The sequence below is a fragment of the Microchirus variegatus genome (assembly GCF_963457635.1).
Source record: "Microchirus variegatus genome assembly, chromosome: 10".
NCBI classification, from domain to species: Eukaryota; Metazoa; Chordata; class Actinopteri; order Pleuronectiformes; family Soleidae; genus Microchirus; species Microchirus variegatus.
In genome coordinates, this window is record NC_139811.1 from 2,955,573 (window position 1) to 2,962,860 (window position 7,288).

The following is a 7,288-nucleotide window of genomic DNA, read 5'->3' on the forward strand; positions in this document are numbered from 1 at the left end:
ACCCTAACCCTAACCTCAAACTAACCTTAAAACATTTCTTCACCTTAAAATATAGTCATTATAGTATATAGTCATCATAATTTATTATTTTTTATTTATTATGGGGACTTGCTTTTTGTCCCCATAATGTGACTGTGTAAACAGTTTGAGGTCCCCACAACATTAGTAGTACACAGAAACACACACACACAGGAGGAAATAAACACAAAACAAACAAATCTCAACTCATCAAATCTTGATTCATTTGTTTCCAATTTCCATGAACCTGTCATTTAAACCTCTTTAAAATAAAAATAATAATAATAATAATAGTTCACTTAAACTGCACGAGTCCTTCAGGAACAACCGCATAATTCAGTTTATTTATTTATTTATTTCCTGGACTTTGCTACTTCCCTGAGAGTTTAGTTCCTCGTCAAGTTGCAGAACAAGTCGAGTATAAAATAGAGAAAAAAGGAAAAACACTTTCAGTTTCACTTTGTACAAACATGTTTTGCCTGAAAATCACGAGCCGTCTGTGTTTTTACACAAATGGTTCCAAACAAAAAGACGTGCGTGTGAGTGCACTAAAACCGTACAAGTAGATTAAACGTGTGTTTTTCACAGTGCGGTCTTTAGAGATTGTCGTCACAATGATTGCGTCAAGGACAAAACAGACAGAAGCAGACGTTTATTTTTGTTCTTACCTTTTTTCAAACGAGCGAAGAGCTGTTGTGAGCAGACAGGTGTGAGTCACAAGTGTCTCACTAACAAAGGATAAAGGAGACGGATATGTGTAGTCCTGATAACGCCCACATGTGTAGGAGTGTGTGTGTGTGTGTGTGTTCTTGTACTTGCGGCATACTGAGGGTTTTTAACCAACAAAGTGAGGTCATTTTTAGGAAGTGAGGACATTTTGGCCGGTCCTCACTTTGTTTTCTTTGAAATCACTTTTTTAGGGTTTTAAACAGGCTTTACTCCATTTTTAATAGGGGTCCTCAATTTGGTACACACACTTTTTGCTGTGGGGCTCCACCTGCAGACATTTTATGGTACTGCATCCAGTAGTTCTTTATAGATGTCATTCATGAAGTAGATATTTGTAATTGTGTTGATTCATAAAGTGGAAATGCTGGTCCTCACTTTGCCAGCATTTTTTACCCGGTCCTCAGTATGGAGCAAGTACAAGAATGTGTGTGTGTGTGTGTGTGTGTGTGTGTGTGTATGTGAGAGAGTTAATGTTCAATGAAACTCTGCTGTGTACACTATATTATTCAGTCATCACTTCTCTCTGCAGCCATTTATCAAGAAAAAGGAACCGTAATTAAAGAGATTACGAAATGACATACAATTTTTCCTTTTCTGTAGCTTTGTGCTCAGTTTGCATTCGGATAATTTTAGATTTGACAACATTTTTGATTATTAGCACACAGTATGTCAGTGAATGGAAAAATCTACATTTGATTTGATTTATATCAGGTAAAACGGGCAAAAACAACATGATTCAGGGCATTTCAGTTGTTTCAGTTGACGTTGTTGTGTGTTGGTGATCTGGCCTTCAGGGCCACCGTAGTGGAGCTGCAGCTAACGATTCTCCTCATAAATCACTTAATTTTCCTGGATTTTGTCGATGAAACGTCCTTTGTCGATGAAGCGTGTCCTTCACCTTTCTGGTTGTCCAACAGGAAGTTGCCGTCCTCGTTGCCGCCGGCGATGGCGTAGGAGACGGCGTCGCCGTCCGGGTCGTTGGCGTGGACGATGGCGACCAGCGTGTCTGGACCGGCGTCTTCGCTGAGGAAGGTCTTATAGCTGAGAGAGGACGAGCACAGAGACACGTGACACACATATTTTAGCACCAGGCTAATGCTAATGCTAACGCTAACCAGAGCTGCACGATATACGGTTTTCATGTCGCAGGATTTGATTTTTAAAAAATATATTTTTCGTCATACTGCGACGTCAATTATTTCTGCGATTAAAGCTGCTAACAAGGTTCTAATTAAAGATCCAGTGCGTGGGCGACAGTGACATCTAGTGGTGAGAGTGTAGAATGCAACTATATGCGATTATGTGTGGGCGGAGCTAGTCTTCATTGCCATCCGTAAACTTTACAACTGAAAACACAAACATGATGGCGGTGGAGGGAAGTCGGATATTTCCGACACGGAAACTCAGAGCGACCTCGTCAACCCTGAGATCAGGAATTCCAAGATGGCCGCCACTCAGATAACCCCAACGTACGTGAAAACTATTATTACGTACTGGGGCCTCTGAAGTGTGGCGATGTTTGTAAATTTATGTTGACACGTGATGTATTTTAAGAAGTTAGCATATAGCATAGCAATGTCCTCGGTCGCTGTCAGCTCCGCCCCCTTTTCCTCAGCCCCGCCCCCTCCCTCTAAAGTGTGGAATTCAATCGTCCTTTCACGCTCTGGGAGAAAACGGGCGCCTCATCGTTGCTATTGGACGCCGTGCCCGCGTCGACGGCGACCACCACAAACTCGTACATGTGATTGGTCCGCTCGTAGTCCAGGCCACGGGCCGGCCTGACCACGCCCCCTGACGTGATGTCAAAGTCATCGTCGTCAACGTAGTACGAAAGATCGGAATTTACCCCAGAGTCACAATCACGAGCTAGCAATGAGGAGGAGGAGAGAGGAGGAGGTGAGAGGAGGAGAGAGGAGGAGGTGAGAGGAAGAGGAGAGAGGATGTGAGAGGAGGAGAGAGGAGGTGAGAAGAGGAGGTGAGAGGAGGAGAGAGGAGGAGGTGAGAGGAGGAGGAGAGAGGATGTGAGAGGAGGAGAGAGGAGGTGAGAAGAGGAGGTGAGAGGAGGAGAGAGGAGGAGAGAGGAGGAGGTGAGAGGAGGAGGGGAGAGAGGATGTGAGAGGAGGAGAGAGGAGGTGAGAGGAGGAGAGAGGATGTGAGAGGAGGAGAGAGGAGGTGAGAGGAGGAGAGAGGATGTGAGAGGAGGAGAGAGGAGGTGAGAGTAGGAGGAGAGAGGAGGAGAGAGGAGGTGAGAGGAGGAGGTGAGAGAGGAGGTGAGAGGAGGAGGAGAGAGGAGGTGAGAGGAGGAGAGAGGAGGTGAGAGAGGAGGTGAGAGGAAAGAGGAGGAGGTGAGGAGGAGAGAGGAGGTGAGAGGAGGTGAGAGGAGGAGGTGAGGAGGAGAGAGGTGGAGAGTGTCTGTGTGTGTGTTAGTGTGTGTCTGTGTGTGTGTTAGTGTGTGTGTTAGTGTGCGTCTGTGTGTGTGTTAGTGTGCGTCTGTGTGTGTTAGTGTGTGTCTGTGTGTGTTAGTGTGTCTATGTTGGTGTGTGTGTGTCTGTGTGTGTGTGTTAGTGTGTGTGTGTTAGTGTGTGTCTGTGTTTGTGTTACTGTGTGTGTGTGTGTGTGTTAGTGTGTTTGTGTGTGTGTTAGTGTGTGTGTGTTAGTGTGTGTCTGTGTTTGTGTTACTGTGTGTGTGTGTGTGTGTTAGTGTGTTTGTGTGTGTGTTAGTGTGTGTCTGTGTGTGTGTGTGTGTGTGTGTGTGTGTGTGTGTGTTAGTGTGTGTCTGTGTTTGTGTTACTGTGTGTGTTACCTGTGAGCAGTGAACTTCCTGTTGTCATGTTCTCTTGAACGTTGTCTCTGGTGTAAATGGACTGAACAATCTCAGGTGTGCAGTCGTTCTCATCTGTAATGTGAACAACAACCTGCAGGGGGCGCCTGACTGTTATCATTGATACACTGTGTGTGTGTGTGTGTGTGTTACCTCTGTGTCACTGCTCAGTCCAGTCTCACACTCAGACGCTCTGACCTTCACACTAAACACCTTGTGTCCACTCTCATAATCCACAGCAGCAGTCAGACTGAGAGCGCCGCCCTGCTGGTCAATGCTGAACATGTTACCAGGGTTCACCGGCAACTGGTAACAGATGGACTGACCCTGGAAGGAGAGGGCCTTCACCATGGCAACACTGACACACACAGAGAGAGAGACACACACACATACACACACACACACACACAGAGAGACACACACACGCACACACACAGAGAGAGAGACACACACACAGAGAGAGAGACACACACACACACAGAGAGAGAGAGACACACAGTCAGAGACACACACACACACACACACACAGAGAGAGAGAGACACACACACACACACAGAGACACACACAGACACACACACACACAATCACACACACACCAAGTCAAGTCCCATTAAACAAACAGAAATCTTTCTCCTCCTCCTCCCTCCTCCTCTCTCTCTCTCCTCCTCTCTCTCCTCATCCTCTCTCCTCCTCCTCCTCTCTCCTCCTCCCTCCTCCTCTCTCTCTTCTCTTCCTCTCTCCTCTTTCTCTCCTCCTCCTCCCTCTCTCTCTCTCCTCCTCCTCCCTCTCTCTCTCTCTCCTCACCTCCTCCTCGTCCTCTCTCCTCCTCAGTGACTCACGTTAAACCAGCAGCTGTGTTCTCTGCCACGTTCAGCCTGTAGGTGGCGTTGGTGAACTGTGGTGGGCGGCGACCAGCCAGGACGGACACAGAGGCCGACGCCCCTTTGCGTCCCCATTGGTCCACGGCCTGCACGTGCAGCAGGTACTCCTGACCAGGGGTCAAAGGTCGCCCTGTGGTCCTGACCTCACCGGAACGACGGTCCACCTCGAAGCAGTCGTCGTCATCTGGAAAAACATGACCTGTCTGTCAATAACTGGCCACACCCACAACATGACCTGTCAGTCAATAACTGACCACACCCACAACATGACCTGTTGAAATTCAGGAAATCATCCATTTGCCCTGATGCACTTTGACAGTGAGCTGACTTTCTTCAAAAAAACAAAAAGTATCTCGGAATGACTTGAAATTTACCATCATAATAGTCGGCATCACCCTGAACAAGGATCTGTTGAAAATATTTGCAAAACCCTTAAGTAATAATTTTAACACATTTTTGAAAATCAGGAAATGATCCATTTGCCCTGATGCACTTTGACAGTGAGCTGACTTTCTTCTCGAAAACAAAAAGTATCTCGGAATGACTTGCAATTTACCATCATAATAGTCGGCATCGACCTGAACAAGGATCTGTTTAAAATCTTTGCAAACTTCTTCAGGAAATTTTTTTATGAATTTTTGAAATTCAGGAAATCATCCATTTGCTCTGATGCACTTTGACAGCGAGCTGAGTTTCTTCTCGAAAATAAAAAGTATCTCGGAATGACTTGAAATTCACCATCATAATAGTCGGCATCGCCCTGAACAAGGATCAGTTGAAAATATTCGCAAAACTCTTAAGGAATAATTTTTATGAATTTTTGAAATTCAGGAAATGATCCATTTGCCCTGATGCACTTTGACAGTGAGCTGACTTTCTTCAAAAAAACAAAAAGTATCTCGGAATGACTTGAAATTTACCATCATAATAGTCGGCATCACCCTGAACAAGGATCAGTTGAAAATATTCGCAAAACTCTTAAGGAATAATTTTTATGAATTTTTGAAATTCAGGAAATGATCCATTTGCCCTGATGCACTTTGACAGTGAGCTGACTTTCTTCAAAAAAACAAAAAGTATCTCGGAATGACTTGAAATTTACCATCATAATAGTCGGCATCGCCCTGAACAAGGATCAGTTGAAAATATTCGCAAAACTCTTAAGGAATAATTTTTATGAATTTTTTAAATTCAGGAAATGATCCATTTGCCCTGATGCACTTTGACAGTGAGCTGACTTTCTTCAAAAAAACAAAAAGTATCTCAGAATGACTTGATATTTACCATCATCATCATAATGAATTTATGGAGGGATTATTCATGTATTCATACAGCCGGGAGCCCACAGACTGAACTGATATAGATACGGTTCATATGTATAAAACACATAAACAGCGGGAGAAATGGTGGGCGTGAGTCTATACATTTAATAAAATGGAAATGTACTTTTAATCTCATAAATCTGCGACTTTATTTTCTCGTATATTTGACACTTTTAATGTCGTGAATCTGCGACTCCGAGCTGTCACTCAAAACTCAGCAGAGAGCTTCCTAAGCCCCGCCCCACTCTACGCCTTGTTTTCTTATCGATCGATTCGCTCGGCGTGCACAAGTTACAAATCCTTTTGCACCACTTATACCACCTAGCGCGAGGAGAAAAAGTATCTGAAACTCGTAGAAGCAGATTCGAGCACTTGTAGTTGTGTACCTGTAACAAGGATTTGTGTACCTGTAAAAAGGATTTGTGTACCTGTAATAAGGATTTGTGTTAACAAGGTATAAAAAAAAATTTACAACTTCAACTTTACGGTTACACATTTGTGACTTTGGTTTGCGCATGTGAAATCTGCAGTTACATGTGCTTGTGACTTTTGCACCAAATATACCTTCATATTTCAACACAAACATGGACGTGTGCGCGTTTGAACAGAAACTCACTCATTCACATTAAAACTCACTCATTCACATTAAAACTCACACACACAAATTCACTCATTCACATTAAAACTCACACACAAACTCACTAACTCACACACAAACTCACACTCACTCACTCACACAGGCCAGTGTGCTTCCTCACTCGTTCAATCTCGCACTCACTCACTCATTCATCCTCTCACTCATTGAGACACCCTCTCACTCACTCATTCATTAATCCTCTCACTCACTCGTTCATTAATCCTCTCACTCACTCGTTCATCTCCCACTCACTTGTTCATCCTCTCACTCACTCGTTCATTAATCCTCTCACTCACTCATTAATCCTCTCACTCACTCATTCATTAATCCTCTCACTCACTCGTTCATCCTCTCACTCATTCGTTCATTAATCCTCTCACTCACTCATTAATCCTCTCACTCACTCGTTCATCCTCTCACTCACTCGTTCATTAATCCTCTCACTCACTCGTTCATCCTCTCACTCAGTGACTCATCAACAACAACCCTCTCATTCACCCACTCGTTCACCCTCTCACTCACTCATTCATTAATCCTCTCACTTACTCGTTCATTAATCCTCTCACTCACTCGTTCATCCTCCCACTCACTCGTTCATCCTCTCATTCACTCGTTCATTAATCCTCTCACTCACTCATTCATTAATCCTCTCACTCACTCGTTCATTAATCCTCTCACTCACTCGTTCATTAATCCTCTCACTCACTCGTTCATCCTCTCACTCATTCGTTCATTAATCCTGTCACTCACTCATTCATTAATCCTCTCACTCACTCGTTCATCCTCTCACTCACTCGTTCATTAATCCTCTCACTCATTCGTTCATCCTCTCACTCAGTGACTCAACAATAACCCTCTCATTCACTCACTCGTTCATCC